Raw genomic sequence first — 22,519 nt, 5'->3', positions numbered from 1 at the left:
TGGGAATAATTTTACCCCTTTTTTAAGTGTCTGTTTTGTCTGGGCTGTCTACATTTTGTATGGAATAATGCTCAAGATATGTTTTTACTTCTATTTTTATGCATTGCATGAAAATAAATGTTTACTCTTATCACCTGGAGTTACCAGTAAAATTCCATGCAGCTCACAAAAATTCAGAGTGAACCAATGATTATTAAGGGCCAGCTCTGTGTGAAGCACTGTGCCCAGGGACTTTCACAAGAATTATTTCGTTTACTCCTCCCTAACCGCTTCCTGTATAGTTGACGTTAAAACTCTTTTTTTTTTTTTTTTTTTTTTTTTGAGACGGAGTCTCGCTCTTTCACCCAGGCCAGAGTGCAGTGGCGCGATCTCGGCTCACTGCAAGCTCCGCCTCCCGGGTTCACGCCATTCTCCTGCCTCAGCCTCCCGAGTAGCTGGGACTACAGGTGCCCGCCACCACTCCCGGCTAATTTTTTGTATTTTTTTTTAGTAGAGATGACGTTTCACCGTGTTAGCCAGGATGATCTCAATCTCCTGACCTCGTGATCTGCCCGTCTTGGCCTCCCAAAGTGCTGGGATTATAGGCGTGAGCCACCGCGCCCGGCTGATGTTATCACTCTTACTTTAAAGATGAAAACAAAGAAGCTCAGAGAGGTTAAGTAACTTACCCTAGATTACACAGCTAATGAATGTCAGAATCTGGAATCAAACCCAGATCTTCTGATTTCAAGTTATATATTCTTTCCTCTGCCTGACAGACAAAAGCAATTTAATACTAGATGGTAAATGTCTTAAGGTTTAAGATAATGCCTTGTTTACTTTCATGCAGTGTGATGCCAGCTGTTTCCCAGAAGATTAAAATATGCTTTGCAGCTTATTATCTTTTATTAATTTTCATTTTTATCACAGTATTACATAGACATTCTTTGAGAGATCAAATAACAACTCTATAAGACCTTTAAAAAGTAGCCATTCCTTGACTCAACATACATAATGAATTTTTTGTTCCAGGGCTATTCTGTGTAGTTTGATTTACAATTAGAAAGTAAAAGGGTAGGGAATAAGAAATTGCTTTTACTTAACAAGTATTAAGTCCCAGGCAATTTGAGCTGCACCTTCTGCAGGTTATCTTATTTAATCTTCAAAACAACTCTGAGGCATCTGACTAACCTATTGTGGGATTCCAGCAATAGGGATTCCCTGGGCTGTTTCTTCCTCACAGGGCTGACTCCCATGTTAAAATGCAGCTGCTTTTCAGTTCTTCCTTCTAGTCATACCATAAATTGATTTGTTACTAATTAGACAAAAATGATGCTAAAACAAATCGGCACCCAGCAATTTATCTTACAAAGTCTGGGTATATTCATTTCCACTCTCTTCCTCCTGAAAACTGATGAACATTTTATAGGTTTATTTTAATTTTCTGTAGCTTTTAAATTTTGTAGCTTTTTAGAAGCTATATAAGTAGTACATAATCTTAAGTAAATGTTCTTAATTTGGCTTCTAAAGTATTGCATTTTATCCTGCCCGCAGAATGGCACATAAATAACCCTTTGAACTTGAGAGCAGACAGTACAGTCAGCTACATTTATGAAATTCAGTACAAACAAGGAATCACTTGTTGGCACAAATTATGTTCACTAATTTTTTACTTATATTCATTTCTCTATTTAAACTATTCACCAAATACATATGATAGGAATTTCATCTCTCTTCCTTTCCATCCCCCACCCATTTCTTAGTCAAGGTATTCTCTGTCTGTTCTTTATGGTAGCCAGACGATTAATCTGGCCAGATAGCATTATTCTCCTTTGTTCGTTCAATTATAAATTCCTAGAGCTCAGGAACTCTGCCAGTTTTTTATTCCCACCTCCCAACCTTGGAGTTATATTTCTGATACATGAAAGAGCCCAGTAAATGTTTGCTGCATTGAATGGAGTGGAATCGTAGCAACTGCCCAGCCTTAGTGGATATCCTGCTTGTACTTCCATGTGCCCTGGTTGTGTGTTAGGGGCAAGCGCTCATAGAAGGGAAATGGGGTTCACAGGGAGGCACAATTCGCTGTGGCACACAGTAGAGCTTTGGCTCCCACAATTCCACCTGCCTGCTTGCCCTCTTCCTCTTGCTGTAATTAAATCCTGTCCCTTCCTCAGTCTTGCCTTTTGCCTTGGAATGGGCCGGTTGTCATTGTCCAAATCTATTTTTATCATCTAGACTCTCGAAATGTCAGTTGAATGAAATGGTACTGGAATCTGCTTCCCTTTCTTCCCCTTTTTTGTATAATTAACAAGAAGAACAATTAGTTTTTCATTATTTTGTTTTTGCACTCTCATTTTGAAAGATAACCAAAGCAGTTGTTGAGCGTCACAAGCCATTTGTGCATCACGAAAATCAGCCTTACAAGGTTAGGGTCAAGTATTCCAGCCTTATCTTTCCATATCAGCCTTTTACCTGAATATTTCATTTGGTCCTGAACTCTTACTATTTTTCTTTCTCTAACTTCCTTTCTTCTGCTGATATCAACTAGTTAGGTATTTGTGTTTGGTTAAGTGCATGAAAATATAACTTCTAAAGTCCCAGATTGTTTTTAGAGCTTGCAAGGGGTCAGAAGACACAATTCTCCTTGTATCCAGCTCACTCTTAGCTCTGGGTGCCTTCTGCAAGAATGCACATGCACCTGGCAAGGCATAGGCAACCCCAGCAACTCAGGAGGATATGGCTGCAGTTCCACAGTCTAACAGAGATTTACTGAGCATTTATTGTATGCCAGGCACTACACATACAAAGATGAAGAAGAAATGAGTTACATCCCAGCAAGGGAGACTGATACGGAAGCAGATAATTATAAAATAGTGGCAGATAGTTGTATAGAGTGAGGTAGGAGCACAGAATGGCAACGGACTCAGCTGCAGAGAGCCAAAATGATTTCTTAATGGAGCTTGAGAAATTGGGAAGGGATTGTGCAGTGCAGAAAGCGAGGGAAGGGAATTAAGGAGTGAGCAGTGTTAGCAAAGGATTCCAGGAGGAGGTGGCAACATGAACTCAGGCACAGACTGAGAAACAACTGGGGGTGCGCAGTGTTTGGGGTATTAACTGCATGCAATTGAGTTGCTGAAAAGAGATGACTGTAAAAAGGTAAACTGGCAGTCATAGAGGAAATGCTTAGTCATACCAAGGTATGGAAATAGAGCTAACATTGCATTTGTACCAGTAGCCCATAGGGAGCCTTAGAAACAATTTAAACTGGAGCATGAACTCATCACTTGCCTTTTAGATGGAGCCATTTGGCACCAAATTTAGGATATATTTGAGAGGCAGAGCACTAGAGGCAAAGAGGAAGCTGTTGCAGGATCTAGGCAAAGAGGAAGCTGTTGCAGAATCTAGGCAAAGGTTAATGGAGACCTGCATTAGGACAAGGGTGGTAGGAATAGAGGAAGTGCTGAATTCTAGGTGGTAAAATTGGCAGCACCTAGTTAGCAGTAACTGTGTATAGTGGTGATGAGAGGGAGGAATTTAGAAGGATTTCCCAAGTTAGAAACTTGTTTGGCCGAGAAAATGCACGACAGGGAGCAATTTAGAGATCATGATGATTTCAATCCTGGTCATGTTGAGTTTTGGATGATCCTGAGTATCCAGATGGAAATGTCGGGTAGTTGGATGTAGGAGCCCAAATTTGAGGCAGTAAAGTAGATTTGAGAACTATATATATTTGAGGAACTCACAGCCAGTACTTGTGAATGGAGATCCAGAGGTTGATTAAATTTATCCATCAATTAACAATACCTGTTTAAAAATCCAAAGCTGCTTAGACATAGATATATAGATATAGATATAGATATAGACATAGATATAGATATACACACACGTGTATGTATGTGTGTTTATGTGTGTGTGTGTACTGTCCCCTCCTCCACTAGGGATCAGTATAATAAGTATTTTGTGAAACATTGCATCAGAAGGGGCGTTTGCAAGGAATGTAGACAAAACATAAACCAAAAATCACACACCTCCTCCAAAAAAAGAGTGGTTCATGTAGAAAATTACAGCTTTGGATTCATGTCAAGGAAGAGTGTTTGACAGCTACAGGATATGAAAAAAAGATTCAAATGACTGACTTGTTTGGTCTGAGGAAAGAAAGAATGTTCGCAAGAAGTCAGCGCCCCTTGTATCTTCTGGTATCTAATGAAGTCACTTTAATATACCCCTGCCCCACAACTCTAACAGTGTTGTTAGTGTGTTTGCCCAGCTGTTTTCTTCCTCCTAGGAAGTAGGAAACTGTACAGTATGTTACTTCTTTTTAGAGCTGGGCATTCACTAATTCTTTTTGATATTTTAAAGTAGAAGTGAAATTGTAGAGATTTTCCAATTTATGTATTTATTGTGAGACAGGGTCTTACTCTGTTGCCCAAGCTGGAGTACAGTGGCATGATCATAGCTCACTGCAGCCTCGACCACCAGGGCTCAAGGGATCTTCCTACCTCAGCCTCCTGGGTAACTGGAACCACAGGCATGCACTACCATGCCTGGCTGATTTTTTATTTGTAGAAACGGGGTCTTACCATGTTGTCCAGGCTGGTCTCAAACTCCTGGACTCAAGCTATTCTATTCTCCCATCTTGGCCTCCGAAAGTGTTGGGATTACAGGCATGAGCCACCACTCCCAGCATATTGTAGATATTTTCTAGAGAAAAGAAGCTTCATATGTATATCTGTATAGTGTGATGTGTGTTTATGTGTGTTACCTTCCAGATAATACATGGAACTCCCTTATTAAGTGATTTAAATAATTTTATTATGATTCCTGTCCTGGAATGGCAGAAGAAGAAACATTTGTCACAGTTGGTAAACATTATATTTTTGTTTCAAGTATGAATTACATGGAGAATTCCATACTAGTTTTTCCAAAGTTCTTAAATTTAACAGAACTTTTAAGTGTCGTGTTACCATAAACTTCTTAAGAACTATATCTTGACTTAGAAAAGGGAATTTAGATAAACCGCAGTTAAATACCTGGCCTTTCCAATAACTACTAGGTAGAAAATAAAGGTCGGCAAAAGCAAAGACATGAAAGCTTAAGCTGAAGTATTCTTTTGAGAATTTTAGAGGAATTATTGTGGAAAATGGAAAGCCACAAAAATAGTTTTATCAAATTACTAGTCAAACTTCATCTTCATAAAGACCAAAGTAAAACCATAAGCAATCATAGATGGAAAAAAACTGACCTCCCTAATAGGATAGCATTTCATCAAGGTGGTGTGATAGTTGATCCTTTGTGGAGAAACTTGTTCAACAACCAGAAAAATACAGGTTTGTGTAGAACACAGTAATTACTGATTTAGTGAGAACATTGTTGACTTTTGGTCGTTTTCTGTCTACTTTGAGGACAACCTGTAGAAAAATGTAAACTATATTTTGACTTCATTTGCCCTCTTCCAACAGTTGGCATATGCCAGAAGAGTGAAAATTTATTTCTTTATTTGCCTGTATAAATTGCAATTATAAAGACAATTCATTTAGCATATATCAGACTCCTGAGTCTCATATAAGTTATTTGAAACTATCCCACCTTCTTTAGCATATAAAAGTGGTTGACATGCGTTGGTTACATAGCATGAAGACCTATTCTATGTGCAGGGAAAGGGGGCCCACAGAGAGTGATGTGCAGGAATTTAAGGCGCATCATAAAGCCTGTTCTAGTTTCTCCTCTCATGGCCTACCACAAGGCTCACATGGCCGTTAGGGAAACAGTTTTGTGTTAAAGTAGAATTTCCCAAAGTGTGTTCCGCAGAACATTAAAGCTAAAGAATACCAATAGTTATTATGTAGACAAAAGGGGAAAGAAAGTTCTATATTCAACTAAGTTTGGAAAATGATGGTTAAACAAACAAAGGTAAACAGGGTTGCCTCTTTGCTGCAAAATTCAGAAGGCTTCGACATGCTTCCTTGCATGTCTACTTGGATGGTCAATCTCCAAGACAGGACAATTGTTTGCAGAATTTTATAGATGTTTCTCATCTGGGTACACCTCTGAGACTTGGATGTTCACAAATCTGCTATTTGAATATGATGGGTTGGCTGAGAGTGGTGGCTCATGCCTGTAATCCCAGCACTTTGGGAGGCCTAGGCGGGTGGATCAACCGAGGCCAGGAGTTCGAGACCAGCCTGGCCAACGTGGTGAAACGCCATCTTACTAAAAATACAAAAATTAGCCGGGTGTGGTGGTTTGCACCTGTAATCCAGCTACTCGGGAGGCTGAGGCAGGAGAATCGCTTGAACTCAGGAGGGAGGTTGCAGTGAGCTGAGATCATGCCACTGCACTCCAGCCTGGATGACAGAGTGAGACTCCATCTCGGGGTGGGGTTGGGGGGTGCGGGGAATTAGTTTAAGGCATTTCAGAAGTTCTGTGAAAGCCTGACTATGGGGCCCCAGGAAGTGGGTTAAGTCAGAGGCTTCAACTAGTATGTAATTTTGGCTTCTTTGGCCTACATAGTGTTTTTAAAAACCTAAAGCCAACATTTACAAATCAAGATATTTCAACATAAAAATCCAGGTTACAAGTTTCTCTTAAAAATTAGAGGTTGAGAGAAATCGGGGCCTTCAGTCCTCCAGAGCCACAGTCCACTGGGTCTTGGGAAGCCACTGCCCCTTTAGGGGAGAGATGTTCACCCCAGTTTTCAGAGTGTCTACCACCGTTTATGTTCTTACACTACAGCATCACTCATTTATCTCACTTGGGCGGCCCCTCCCATCCCCATGATGCCATTCACATGGATGAATTCATTCCTTTGGCTGAGAACAGGCACTGAGGTTAAATCTGGGTGGCAGGTGATGGCAAGACAAAGCCTATGGTCTGAAAGCAAATATGACAAAATATAGACAGTGGTTGTCTTGATTGGTGAGGTTATAATATGTTTTCTGACTCCTTTTATTTACTTTTTTGTGCTTTCCAAATATTCTGCAACAACCATGTATTTCTTATGTAACTAAAAGGGAGAATTAAAAAAAAAACAGCTAGATTTTTTTAAAAGATTTGGTTGGTATGAAAGTATCTGCCTCCCTTTGAATCCTAACTACTAATAGTATTAATACGATGAGTAAGATAAGTATATATTTGGGCAAAAAAAAACCCAAAAATATATCTGCTTTAAAAGCTTTCTTAAGATCCTGTTTTTCAGCTGTTCATCATAAATTAATATTACAAATATTTAGTTTTATGAGGGTAGAAAAGTGTTGATTGGGCATCTGTGAAGTTTGGTTTTTGATATTTGGGCCTTTGCTAGCTTCTAGAATATGATATAAAATAAATAAAATAAGATAAAAAATATTTTTTATCTAGAGAGCGATAAAAAATAAATAAATGGATGGGTAGATTCATCTGAGATGATAGGAGAGCCTGGGAGAATTGAAGTGGAATATCAAGGCCCACCTTACTGTCGAAGGCAGTTCCCAGCGTTGACCATGTGTTTTTGCAGCTGGCTAGTACTCCCCAGCAAGCAAACAGGCCAGACTCTGAAATCTTGTATACTACATAGGCACATTTGGAATCCTGAATTGGAATTTAATTCCTGGCCAGAGGTAAGAAAATGGTGACTCCTTTTTCACTCTCGAAAGTAGAAAGACATTCTGCTTTTTGGAAGGACACCTTTTGAAATCCCTCATTTGATTTTGAAATCCCTCATTTGATTTTGAAATCCCTCATTTGATTTTGAAATCCCTCATTTGATTTTGTTGTTTTCCCTGCATCATAGAAAATGGCCTAGAAATCAGGATGGGGACACGTGAGATGCTTTGTGGATAAGGAACCAGGGAAATGGAAGGCAGAAGCAAAACGGAAGCACTTGGAATTAGTTGGAAAACAAGGAATAAATGGGGAAATGTATATTTTATAGATGTTGGTGTGAATGGAGGAATAGGCATTGTGGGAATTGTTTACCTGATGTAGTTTCTCGGCCTCTCAATGTGTTTCCTCCACTGTATAATGGAGATAATGTTAGTACCACACTCACGAGGGTGAATGAAATACTGCACGAGAAATGCTTAGTATAGGACCTGGCCAGAGGAAATGCACAATAATTTATTCAGTTTCAGAGATAATCTTTTTATTTTTTGCTATTTTTAATATTGATTTTCAGTTTTATTGAGTAGTGGTAAAAGAATGCCTTACATAGCGTGACAACATAAAACAAATTGGTATTTTGAGATTTGTTTCGTGGCCTAATACATAGCCCTTTCTTCGTTGTTGTTCTAAATAAGTTTGAAAAACAGTATTTTTGGGTGTAGTGTTCTTTGTCCATTACATCAAGCTTTTTAATTGTCATATTTAAATCTGTATTATTACTATTTTTTGTTTGCTTAATACCAGTTTCTGAGAAACTATCTTACTCCTGTATATGTGAGGTTATGAAAACCGCCAACCCCAAAGCCAAGTTCGCATTTAAATGGCCATGAGTTATAACGTTTTTCCTCTGACTATACCTGAAATTGCACAGAATAGAGCTAGCTTGATGTAGGAGATGACAAGGACATTTTAAGTATTTTTCATTAAATGTGTGGCATCACCTCAACAATCAGTGCAACATGAAATTCAACTCCAGAGCTACCTAAGGTATTCTTGCTGCACTTCCTTCTGGAGGCTTCAGATAGAAGAGCCTGAAGAACATCAGCAGCATCAGAAAGCATGGGAAGAATCTCCAGGTTATTCATTTTGTCCAGCCCTTTGGTGTGTAGTAAGCCAGCACCTAAACCAACTAAGATAACCAATATTTATCCTGATCTTGAAGTTCTTTGGGCTAAAATATTTCACAATTTTTGTTGGTAGCTTGTGAGGAAACTCTTTCTGTCAAGAAGTGCTTCCCCCACCCAGCCTCCATTTTGGCTCTTCACTCATTTACTCTTTCCTTCTTTCTCTAATGTTTGTTGAGCACCTTCTCTGGGCAACTCACCGTAACAATGAATATGTTACCTAGAAATGTCAAAGGAGACATTCTTTCTGATATTCTTGGAGTCTTACAGTATATAAATTAAAACTTAAACATAATTCAGGGTAAGGAAGTCCTTGTCAGAGTGAGAAAGACTCACATAACTCTTGGGCATATGTATATTTTCCACTCACTGTTGATGCAGGTGATAGAATCAGAAGAATTATTTTCACTTTTATTTATTAATTTTATTAGCTGGAGCCAGGCATAGCAGCTCATGCTTGTAATTCCAGCACTTTGGGAGGCCAAGGTGGGAGGATGGCTTGAGACCAGGAGTTGAAGACCAGCCTGGGCAACCATAGTGCCACCCCATCTCTACAAAAAAATAAAAATAAATTAGCCAGGCATGGTGGCATACACCTATGGTGCCACCTACTCAGGAGGCTGAGACAGGAGGATTGCTTGAGCCCAGGAATTCGAGGCTGCAGGGAGCCTTGATCATGCCACTATACACCAGCCTGGGTGACAGAGTGAGACCCTGTCTCAAAGAAAAAAAAATTATATTAGCTGGAATCCATTTCCAAATCTTTGGTCAAATGCACTGAGAGAAGGTGTAGCATTGCCTTTTTAAAAAGTTTTATTTACATATAATTGACATATAATAAACTGCACATATTTATACAATTTGATAAGTTGTTTTTTGTTTTTGTTTTTGAGACAGAGTCTTGCTCTGTTGCCCAGGCTGGAGTGAAGTGGCGCAACCTCGGCTCACTGCAACCTTCATCTCCTGGGTTCAGGTGATTCTCCTGCCTCAGCCTCCTGAATAGCTGGGATTACAGGCATGTGCCCACCACACCCAGCTAATTTTTGAATTTTTAGTGGAGACGGGGTTTTACCATGTTGGCCAGACTGGTCTCGATCTCCTGACCTCAAGTGATCCGCCCGCCTTGGCCTCCGAAAGTGCTGGAATTACAGGTGTGAGGCACCATGCCCAACCGATAAGTTTTGACATAAGTATATACCTATGAATCCATCACCACCCCTTCAACATTTCATCCAGTGTCTTGGTAATCCCCCACTCCCGTCCCTCCACCACTATCGCCAGGCAACCACCGATCTATTTTCTGTCATTGAAGATTAGCTTACATTTTTTAGAATTTCGCATCGGTGGAGTCATACAGTATGCAGCTTTCTGGTCTGCTTTCTTTCACTCAGCCTAATTATTTTGAGACTCACCCATGCTGTAGCCTTCCTTTTATTGCTAAATAGTATTCTATTGTATAGATACACCAGTTTATTCATTCAATTGTTGATGGACATTTTGTTTCCAGTATTTGGCTATTATATAAGTAAAACTGTTATGAACATAATATACACGTCTTTGCCTTCATTTCTCTTGAGTAAGTACTAAGAGTAGAATGGATGGATTATATGGTAGGTGTATGTTTAGATTTTTCAGAAATTTCCGAACTTTTTTCTGAAATGGTTTTACCATTGCATATGTGAATTCCAGTTGCTCCACATTTGGTTTGGTCAGTCTCTTTTAATTTTAGCCATCCTAATAGGTAGGTAGTGGTATGTCATCATGGTTTTAATTTGCATTTCTTTAATGACTAATGATGCCAAACACATTTTCATGTACTTATTTGCCTTCTTCATTTTTATGAAGTATCTGCTCATGTATTTTGCCCATCTTTTAATTGCATTGTTTGTTCTTATTATTGAGCATGGAGATTTCCTCACATATTCTGGATATAAGCTCTTTACTAAATAAATGCCTCGCAAATATTTTCTCCCAGTCTGTCTTATCTTTACATTCTCTTCACCGTGTCTTTCAAAAAGCAGAAGATTTTAATTTTGATAAAGTCCAGTTTATTAATTGCCTTCCATGGATCAGAGGTTTTCTCTTACATTTTCTTCTAGATAATGTATAGTTTTAGAGTTTACATTTAGGCCTGTGGTCCATCTTGAGTTAGTGTCTGCATGTGGTATGAGGTATAGATCAAAGTTAATTTTTTTTTTTGCATATGGATGTCCAAGTGTTCTATCACAACTTATCAAAAAGACTATTTTTTCTCTACTTAATTGCCTTTGTACTTTTGTCAAAAATAAGTTGTCTGTTTATTTATGGGTCCATTTGCGGACTCGCTGTTCTATTCCACTGACCTTTTTGTCTATCCTTGTGCCAGTACCACACTGTCTTTAGTGTAGCTTTATGTCAAATCTTGAAATCAGTAGGTTTTTTTGTTTTTGTTTTTGCTTTTGTTTTTTTAAGATGGAGTCTCCTTCTGTTGTCCAGGCTGGAGTGCATGATCTCGGGCCACTGTAACCCCCACCTCCTGGGTTCAAGCAATTCTCCCTTCCTCAGCCTTCCGAGTAGCTGGGATTACAGGCATGGACCACTTTGCCTGGCTAATTTTTGTATTTTTAGTAGAAACAAGGTTTCGCCATGTTGGCAAGGCTGGTCTTAAACTCCTGACCTCAGGTGATCTGCCTGCCTTGGCCTGCCAAAGTGCTGGGATTACAGGCGTAAGCCACTGCGCCCACAGAAATCAGTAGTATTAATTCTCCAACTTTTTTCTTTTTCAGTGTCATTTTGGCTATTCTTGATCCCTTGCATTTCCATTTGAATTTTTGTATCGGTTTGTAACTTTCTACCAAAAAAAATTTTTGCTAAGATTTTGACTGGTATTACATTGAATCCACAGATCAGTTTTGTTATAGCTTAACAATACTGAGTCTTCTGACCCATGAACATAATATATCTCTCATTTACTTAAATTTTCTGTAATTCCTTTTAGTAATATTATTTTAGTTTTCAATAGACAAATCTGTCACATCTTTTGTCAGATTTATTCCTAAATATTTAATATTTTTATGCCATTAAAACATTTTAATTTGTTTTTCATTGCTAATATAGAAACACAATTGATTTTTGTGCATTTATCTTATATCCTGCAGCCTTGCTGAACTCACTTATTAGTTCTTGTAACTTTTTTATAGGTTCCATCAATTTTCTACATAAATGATTATTTCATCTGCAAATACAGTTTTATATCCAATTGGATGCTGTTTATTCTTTTTCTTGACTGATAACACCATATAGAGCCTTCAGTACAATGTTAATAGAAGTAGCAAGAGTAGATGTCTTGCCTTGTTCCTGATCTTAAAAGGAAAGCAAGCATTCAGTCTTTCATCAAGTATTATATCATCTGCATGCTTTTTGTAAATGTCTTTTATTAGGTTGAGGAAGTTTCGTTGTTCTTACTCTGTTGAGTGTCTTTTAAGAGGGAAATGGGCTAACCAGAGGTGGTTAGTTAAGACATAAAGGGCCAAGTGCCATGTCAAAGGTAGAATGCTTAAGGAACTAAGCCTCCAAGTAGCCAGACCTGTTGGGAGTCTGAAGCAATAACTCAAGAATGAGATAATGAATACTACCACTGGTCAGTGTCAGCAGGGGTGAGGAAGAAGACACAGATCAAAAGATGTTTAAGGGGTAAAAATGACATGATTTGGACAGAATAATTCCAAGGTTTCTGGCTTGGGTCACTGGGTAAATGTGGTGCCATTTTGGTAAAATAAAAAATACAGAAATTCAGGAGCTGCACATTTGGAGGAACCAGTTTTATACATGCTGAGTTTCCACCAGGAAATAGTCAGTATGCAATTAAATATAGATATCTAGGACACTGTGGAGAAGTAGGGGGTGGAGCTTGGACTTAGACATCATCAGCTCACAGGTGCAAGTTGAAACCACAGGTGAGAATGCCTAAAGATGGTGGAGCCACTGATGCAGCAGCTGTCTCAGTTACATTGGTCACGTGACAGCCTGGGTCTGGCAACCGCATTTCTGAAGTTAAACACTGTCCTAGTATTTGGACACACAAAAAATAAAATTTTTTAGTTCTTTTATGAATGCAAATTTTAGTTCAATCCCTTAAACAGAAGAATAAGACAAACTAACAGTACTTCCTCTCATAGAACATGTGGGTGTGTCAGGGGTAGTGTACAGAGGGAGATTTCTTTATTTTGTACCCTCTCACCAAAGAGAGCCACACAAGCCTAGAAAAAAAAAATGTGCCCTTACGCCTTACCTTAATTTGAGAAAAGGCCAGGCATTTACTGGCATTTTGCTGGGACTTGCACAATTGAGCAAGGAAGAATGCAAGTGTAAATGAAGTTAGATTTCAAGCCAGTAAAAACTGGTTCTGAAGCTTTTTAAAAAAGATAAACTCTGCATGACATTAAAAACTGCGTTAAGAGTCTGCTTCAGCAAATCCCTCTATCACAGTTTCTGGAATAAATAAAGATGGTTTAGGAGAAGAGTTACTTACTGGAGCTAGAAAATTTTAAATTTTGTTAGGAATTACCAACTTGTTTTAAAAGGTTACAGCCAATTTTTTAATGCAGATTTTTTCAAAGTCTGTATTATTATCTGGAAGATGTCTGATATATGATGGTGTTAAAATATATATTATAATACCACTGATTGTTTTTCCTTCAGCTCTCTATTTTCTCAGATTGTCCAATCTTGTTTTCCCAGTGTCCATACTTCTGCATGAGGTAAGGTCCTGTGTTGGCACAGGATTGCTATGTTTGTCATTCTGTGGACATTCGGTGCTAATGTCACACCTTAGTGCCTTTGCCCAGGGTCCACTCATCTGCCTTGTGAACTTACTACTTCTCCTCTGAGAACCCTTTCCCATCCCCTCTCTCCATCAGGAAGAGAATACTGAAACACTTTTTTGTGTCACCTCTGCACAGAGCAGTCATTCTGTATTGCAATAATTTGTTTATTGTTGTTCTGCTCCTTTTTTAGATGAAAAGATTCTGAAGAATAGAGATCTTGAACATAGCATGGTGCCAAACACATAACAGGTATCCAATAAATGGGCCTGCCAAAGAGAGGGAGGGAGGAAAACAGACTTTTTAAGGAGCCCCTGAAGAATCTGAGCAGAAGGGACCTGAGACATAGGAAAACAAATGAGAAATAATAGTGTCATGGAAGCCAAGGGAGCAGAGAATTGTAACAGGGGAAGCTTTATCATTAGTGTTCACTTCTATTGAGAGCCAATGAGATACTGAACATCCACATTGTATTTTTAGGATCTAAGAAAAGATTTCCCCAGCCATAATCATACCACAGGTAATACTGCAAACATTGTTACCCATATTGAGCAAAGATGTGTTGGCAACAAGAGGTGGCTGGTGACCTTTTGGAGGGAGAAATCAATTGACCTGTTTGACTTGGTGATATCCATCATTCTGATATTCTATACTGTTATTTTTTCCTAGTGGCAAACCCACTGATTAGTAGGTCATCTCAGTTGAAAACTGAATAGAGTTCAAAAATAAGAAATGTTTGCAGGATATGCAGTATAGCTGGGTCAGATTGAGATTTGGAATTAATTTGGTAAATCCATACAGGCCTAAAATCTTCTTGGCAGACCATTTCTATGAAGGTGACAATGAGAAAAATGGTGACAGTTGTAAAATTGTATTGTTCTCAATATAATTGAAGCTATCTCACAACAAGCAAAATAATTCAGCAGTTCTATTTAAAAGCTGCCAATAGGGCTGGACACAGTGGCTCATGCCTGTAATATCAGCCTTTTAGGAGGCCAAGGCAGGAAGATCACTTGAGGTCAGGAGTTCAAGACCAGCCTAGGCAACCCCCATCTCTACAGAAAAAAAGCTACCAAAATCCACAAGGAAAGCATGGCTACAAAGTGAGGAAATGTCTTTCTACAGACTATTTGAACAATCTGAGGGAAAGACGATTAAAGTCTTACCAAGAAGAATAAAATTTCCATGATATTATAACATCATTTAATATAAAATACACAACTTCTTGAAGGATAATAAAATAATTCGAAAGAGATTAGTATATTGGATTTATAGGAGAATAGAGACCTTTAAAAACATAATGGTCAGCCAGGCATGGTGGCTCATGCCTGTAATCCCAGCACTTTGAGAGGTCGAGGCAGGAGGATCACTTGAACCCAGTAGTACAAGGCCAGCCTGGACAACATGGTGAAACTCCATCTCTACAAAAAAATACAAAAAATAGCTGTGCGTGGTGGTGCACACCTGTAGTCCCAGCTACTTGGGTGGCTGAGGTGGGGGGTTTGCTTGAGCCTGGGAGGTGGAGGCTGCAGTGAGCCATGATCACTGCCACTGCACTCCTGCCTGGGTGACAGACAAGAGACCTTGTCTCAAAAATAATGATGATAATGATAATAATGGTCATTAAAAAAGAAAATGTCCATTTATGTATTTAAAATTATTTATTTATACTATAATTTTTGAAATTCCTCTTAGCCCAAAGCCTGTATCATCATTTTTCTGACCACCTGAAAAAAAAATTCCACTTTGGCTGTTGCTATACAGAAGGAGAGATGGACTTAACGTTGTAGTCTATAAATATTCTCATGTAGACAAACCAAGCTAAATGTTCTGTGGTTGATTGTCATTCATGTGGCAACCAATTTAACTATTTTGAAAGAATGATTTACTTTACTTTTTCATGTTCACAGATTTAATACTACTTTTGAATAAATAAAAATTGTTCCTTGTTTACATTGCCCCAATATTTTAACAACAGAAAATTGAAGTTGTTCTCACTTTTCTCCATTAAAGAAGTGTATTAAATGAGCTAGATCCCCATCTGTTTCTGTTCTGTATGAGGGGAAAATGAGTTGGGCAGGAGAGAGATGAAGTTGGACACATCAGGAACTTCTCTTTCCTCTCTTAGGTCATTTAATTTTTAGAGGTTTAGAAGACTTGATGTACCTCTGAAGTAGGGTAGAGGATTTTTTTTCTTAATCATAAATTAAATGTCAGGAATACATAATACTTTTATCTAAAATGCATTTTAGTGTGAAATGCCTCAACATGGATACTTTATTAGTAATGCAATTACTTTCTAATATACTCTGGCAAAAATTTGAATTTTCTTGCTTTTTCTCTTTCATTCTGTGAACCTCAAAGACCTCCTGACACCTGTTACATAGGGCAAACCTAGTTAAGTGAGCCAGATCACTCCTTCACAGAGTTGATGCAGTGAGAATCTGCTTGAAACCGATAATTGTTTTTAGGAAAGTAGAGAAAGACTTTTAATTCCTTTTAGATACTACACACATTTAACAATTGTTATGGTGGTATAGTTTACGGCGTGAACTTGAACTTTGGAGTCAGATAAAACCCGTGTTCAAATCTTCTCTAATTCCTACGTGTTCGACTGTGTGTCTCAGCATCTTCATCTATACAACAGGGTGATTAGGAAGAATCAATGAGGTAATGCATGCCAAAGGCTTAGCACAGAATCTGGCCAGTTTTAAGCGTGCAGTAAATGATGGCTATTATTATAATGCATTCCAGATACATATGTACTTCATTTTCTGTTTTCAGCGGGACTCTTAAAGACAAAGGCACACTATGCAGACATACCTGGTGTACACTCTGTGTGATAAACACCTTTCCTTAGAGACTTCTATTTAATCTCATACACTCTCTTATGTTGGCCCCTTGGTAACAGTGTGATTGAGAAAGACACACTCACCAAATAGTTTGAGCTTCTGCTTTCCTGATTGCTGAATTTCTCCCAGTTAGCACCCAATCTTTTGTGCCCTAGGATTCTATCTTGCTTTATATTTGAAAATTAAACACTGTTCTTAAAGTTTGGATTGTAGGAATGTATGTTTTTTCCTCCTATTATATCATTATCTCAAACTTTAAAAAATGCTTTTACTTTATATTTCCTTACTAGAAAAAATGTATTATCATTAGTGTGAGGGAGATTCAGGCAGTCTCATGGGCTTTTAGAAATGGTTTCCTACAAGTCACTCATATGTTTTGAAGTTCATGGTACATTTCAACTTGACAAAGTTATTCTAGGTCCTGGGAGGGAAGTGGTGCAGATGATTCTCAGAATTGGTGAAATAACTTAATCATTTAATACATAAATATGATTGCTGGATTATAATTATAGTTATGATTGCTAGATTATAATGCAACTCTCAATTGGGCATATTTGTAAGAAAAAATGCATTTCTCTCCAGAAAATCTTTTGTGGTTTGGAGACCTGTTGCTGAAAGGGCATAAAGAGAACAAAACTTGTATTAGTGTGGAAGTATATTCTCAATTTGGTAAACAGAACCAGCTCCTAAATATCAACAAATATTAAGACATATTTAGCATCTAGGAAACCAAAATAAACAGTGATTTCTGAAATGACCCCTAAATCCGTTATAATTTCATGTATCTATTGATTCCAGACACTGGGAAGGGAAAAGGCAAATCTCATCTTCTCACATTGCAACCAGACAGAACACAAAAGGGGTGTTGTGTGTATGTGACAGAGAGATATTGCTGATGGACATGGGCATAGCCCCGAGGCATGGCTGGGGAAGGTGAATTATAGAGTGATGATTTCTGCATAGTCAGTTAAGGAAAGAAGTGCAGAACATTTCCACATACATAGAGCAGGAGGGAAGGGAGCAAAGGACATAAAAATGCAAAATCCAGGAAAGAGCGAGAAAGAAGCTGGGTGATAAGACAAGCAGGAATCTTGAGTGAAGAAATGCTGGTTTTTCTTAGACCACCAAACCCATTGACCATTTTAGTTTAAAGCTAGGCAGAATCCCCGCAAGGATAATAACATTGACTTTTTATTTGTGAGTGGAGGCCTGTCATTACTTCTATGGCTAAGGCTTGTTTTCTAGACCTCTGACTCCACTGCTAGGCAGTAGGAACTTCTGGAGAAGCTATCTGCCAGCTGGAGCACAGGATGGAAGGGGTGGGTGGCAAGCAACAGCAGGTTCCCGGCACTGCTGCCTGACACACGCCCACAACCGGTTCCTTCCTGGTCATCACCAGTCATCTCTCATCTCCCTCTTCCAGCCAACTTCCAGTTGGCGGCCAGCCAAATAAGACATTGGATAAAGAAGGATGTTCGTTCTGTGTTATGTGTATAGCTTGAAACTTAAAGGTATGAGGGAATGTAAAAATGCTTCCCCAAAACTGTTTAAAATCTGTAAGAGTTTGGGAAATGATACAAAAAATTAGACTTGGAATTTACGTAGGCATTTATTCTTGAATAGTGAACTGTGTTTGCTTTATGGCGCTGCACCCATGAAGCTGAAATTTCATGCAGCAACCATTACACCACTTCTGTTACCATCCACTCTGAGTCACATCTGTTCAAATTCCCCAGTCTTCTGCAACTAAGTTTTTTTTTTTTTTTTTTTTTTTTTTGGATCTCTCCTCCCCTGTGCTATTAACTGTAGAAAGGAGGGGCTACTTAGTAATTCTACACCTGTTAAAGTCCACGCCTGTCAACTTGTTAAGCTTCCCAAACAAGTGCAGGGTAAAGCATGAGAACATCAGAGTCTGGGACGGCGGCGGCTGCAACGGTGGCTGTGACGGTGGCTGCTGCTGGGTTTGGCTTTTTGGATTTTTGTTCAGAGTCTCTAATGTATCCCCAACAATGGCAGTTGATGACAGCAATTTATATTCCAGAACGAAGAACAAGCTAAATTCATCTCAAAATGATTATAAATCATCAAGAAGGAGTAGCCTACCACCTGAACTACTCATAGGAAATGACATTAGAGGAAGACTTCAGAGAAACATTAAGAACTTGGATCCCATTCACCTGAGGCACCTGAAGAAGAGACCATCCATATTTCCAGGTAGGAATTGTTTACATTTATACCATCCAATTGAAACAAAACCAAACACACACACACACACAGATTATATTTCCCTTGTTACAATCAGATGTTCGTTTAAAATTAACTTGGGTTACAGTCAAAGACTTTAAGTAAATAAACATGTCTGAATATAAAAGTTAGAATAATTGTTTAATCTGAAAGCACACTATCTTCTCCCTTTTATTTTCTTTATGGATTGTAACATCTTTAAGGACCTGTAAATAGGCAGCTATTTTATTATTTGTTGGCATCAGCAGGAATGTGGAACTACTTTGCTTGCAATCCTGAAGAATTCCATTGCTGTATTTCATTCTCTGGCATTTTTTTTTTTTGCAATATTATTGTATTGTTGAGTGAAGTTGATGTTTGCTTGCACCAAAAATTAACACCATTAAGTACTCCAATGCGTGCTTCAAATTCCTGTCTTGCATCAGAGCCTAAAACCATTTGTAGTAAAAAGCTCAACTCAACAGCGTGGATGGTGAAATGTATTAGAGCACAGGAGACATGGATTTCAGTCTTGATAAAGGGACTCTGATGTCTGCCCCAGATGTGTATGTGTGGATATTATAGATACGTAGATTGTCAGAGATACCTGTGACTGCGAACCTTAATTGAGCTCTCTAAGTGATCACTGGAGAGTATGAATTATATGAATTATATAGCCAATTTGGTTTCAATACTATTTGCTTTGGAATTTCCAGGAAAAACTGAAAGTGGCCTTTTTGTTATGGCTGATCGATTTATTGGAGCCTTCTTTATGGGGGACAGATGAGACTAAATTATTTTTTCATTTCCTGTATTCATAGAGTTAACCCAACACTTAGGGCTAACTCTATGAATGTAGGAAACCAAAAAATAACTTAGTCGAGTTTTACTTCATAAAAATTATATGGACTACCGGAACAGCTGACTCTTTATACTGCTTTAGGAAAGCGAGAAGATAAAGATGATTTAGAGATATGGGACTCAAGGCCACAAGCTAAAAATTACATTTCTTAAAGAAGCTATTTTAATAAATTTCTTCAGTTCAGTGATATTGCCCTAGTGTCACACTCTTCTGCAGAAAAGAAGCAAAACTCAGCCTGGAGTGGGCCAGAAGGTGTAAGCGTGTGAGTGTGTTGGGGGAAGGAGAGGGGGATGGTATGAAAAGTGCTGGAAAGAGGAGCATTTGGGTGCCTGAAGTATTTCACAGAGCACAGTCACTTTCTGCCTGTTCGCTTGGATCTCCTGAGGGTACCAAGGAGCTTAGGCCTGCTGTGTTTCCTAAAACTACATGGTATGACGTACTTTCTGATGAATTGGTTCACTAGCCCTTTTTCCAGAACCTCCTTGCAGAGCAGTTCTTCACCTTTTGCTTTTTTTTCTCTTACGTTATTCTTTGGTTAATTATGTCTGGGTTCAGGTACGTTATAATTCATCCTGCACTTCTCTGCCACCACCAACATAGCCCCACCCCCATATTTCGTGAAGCCTTCTTCTTTCCAAACAACTGGATCCAGGGGAATGCCTCACTCCTGCAGCCAGCATTCCTGCTTTGCACTCTTGTTCTATAAGGTCATCTGGCCCTGGCTGGTAGCGACAGCCACAAACTTATGAGAAGGCCTCTTGGCTTGAATCTTACATAAGTTGTCCTTTCTAAGATCTTGAGTTAACATAATTAATTTGACAAGATGGAGTTGTCAAAAGAGCACTGAACTTCAGAGAGCTGAGTTCTAGTCTAGACTATGTCCTTAACTGCCTGTGTATGTTCTCCAAGCTACCTCACTGACCCCTGTGACCCCTCAACTGTACCACCTGTTTCTGCTCTTTCTGTGCCCAGTACTCTCCTTAGGGGCAGCAGCAGGAGAGGGGCGCTTCCCACCCCTCTCCCAACCTCTCCACCAGGGTCTCCAGTGGACAAGTTAGAGAGCCACCTGCCCAATGGCTACTTGATTTCTAAATCCCCACTACCTAAACCACGACTCCACCCTCAGGCAGGCAGGTTTCACTAACTGACTGATTTTTACAGTGGATGATTTAGAAACTCCACTGGGCCATCAGTTTTCCCACAGTGCCTACGTACCACCTGAAAACAGAAATGCACACAGATTGCGATAACCATTCCCATTCTAGCTATGCAGTGGCACATAAAGAATAGGCATAATAGATGTGGAACCCAATGGTCAGAGAAATTAAGGCACATCTCAAAATTAATAAACATCAGTACTAAGACTCAGACCTTGGTCTTTTGACTCCAACACTGAAGCTGTTTCTACTCTGTTCCACTTTACTCCATTGTCAATTGTTATAATTTGTCTGATGAGATTCAAGACTTGAAGACATATCAGTGTTCCAATCAGCTTTTACTCTGACCCTTATATACATACAGACAACTTTATCCTCTGCCTGAAGTCTTGTATTTTCAATCCTGCACCGAATTATTGATTGATTCATCGATCACTTCATTCACAAAATAATCATTTGGTTCTTACATTGTGTTAAGGATAAAACTTCAAGGATCTAACTGCATATTACTCTTTTTTTTTTTCTACCCATTGCTCCTTTAGGGCCATCTCACACGGCAGATAGTTACCTAAAATGCATATCCACTTGTTTCATTCTCGCATAAAATTCCTCAAGGTTACCACTGCTCTTAGGATGAAGTCCAAACTCTTTAATGTGAAGTACAACAGATGCAAATTCTGGCCACTGCTTCCATCCCCAGCCTCTTTTCCAGCCCTCCTTCCCCTTGTGTTTCAACAAACTCAGCCACTTTCAGATCCTCATGGTCCTTCACATTTGCAATTCTAGTGTAAGTACTGTATACTCTACCTGAACAGTTTCACCCAACCAGTTTCTACCTTGGCTTTGGGGGTCAGCTTGACATCCCCTCTTCCAGGAAGTTTTCTTGATGCCAGTGTTTGGGTGGGGTCCTTTCTACATCCTTCTCATAACACCTGGACTTTTCCCTATCATAGCACTTATCACACTATATTGTCATTGTCTGTTTACTTCTCCGTATCTCCCACTTGCCAGTGACCCAGGAACGATATCAGTCTTGTTAACCATTGTATACCTAGTACCTATCACAATGCCAGGCACACGGTGTGCATTCAATAGATATTTATTCAGTTGACTCAAATCACACTAAATGGAATTAACTCCTGGTGTACCTTGTGTGCTCTGGCTTCTCCCAGACTCTGTCTGTGGCATTCTCCCTCACCTCCCAACATACAGACACACATTACACACACACAACCTGCATTTCTGTTATGCCTTTTCTTCCATTCTTCCGCTGGTTAAAGGCCAAATCCTAGGCTTCTGTCTTCTTCCTCTGACCTCCTTTAGTTTTCCTTGATGCCACCTCCTTGTCCTCAGGGATGCATTATAGTAACTTTATGTTTGTATGGAAACTCTCTGAAAAACAGAGACTATCTCAGTTGCTTCCTTGCATGGCTCATTTGTCTAGGAGGGGGGGAAGTTGCACAAAATAGGTATCCTATCAACATCTAGTGGTTAATTAACTGATTTGCTATGAAGCTGTGTCAACTCCATGGAGCCTATCTGATTCTGGCTCCAAGAAAGAATTAGTTGGTAGGTAGAGATTGCCAAAGGGAAAGGTCTTTATACTGATTTTTATAACAATCTGAACTCCTAGTTGGGGGAAAATGCAGGTATGGCTTATCTTAGTGTGTCATTCATTCATTATTAGGATTCTGCTATATGCCGGGAACCATTCTAGGCCTTGGAAAGAGAGCAGAAAACCAGACAGTTTCTGGTTTAGGCTGATGGGAAAGAATTTTCCTAGCAGAGTACCTTGTGTATTGCACACCTCAATAAATATCTCCAGAATAAAGGAATGAATGACCCTCATGGTCACAGCAATGAATCTTAAAAGAAGAAACCA

At 39.1% G+C, this 22,519-nt stretch overlaps 1 protein-coding gene across 3 annotated transcripts in view; it reads left to right on the top strand.

The window, feature by feature from the left end:
* The window catches only part of FRY (FRY microtubule binding protein), a 458,299-nt gene that overhangs the window by 81,610 nt on the left and 354,170 nt on the right, over nt 1–22,519 (top strand). The window contains exons 2-3 of one of the 3 annotated variants that reach the window (XM_030818559.1): nt 13,737–13,795; nt 18,437–18,609. The exons of 1 other annotated variant lie outside the window; for it this stretch is intronic. The gene's annotated coding sequence lies outside the window, so the exon portion shown is untranslated. The remainder of the gene's footprint in view (nt 1–13,736; nt 13,796–18,436; nt 18,610–22,519) is intronic. One more of the 3 variants, XM_030818558.1, reaches the window with a different exon arrangement.

Source organism: Nomascus leucogenys, chromosome 9 (assembly GCF_006542625.1).
Source record: "Nomascus leucogenys isolate Asia chromosome 9, Asia_NLE_v1, whole genome shotgun sequence".
NCBI lineage: Eukaryota > Metazoa > Chordata > Mammalia > Primates > Hylobatidae > Nomascus > Nomascus leucogenys.
This window is presented reverse-complemented; position numbering and strand designations above follow the sequence as displayed.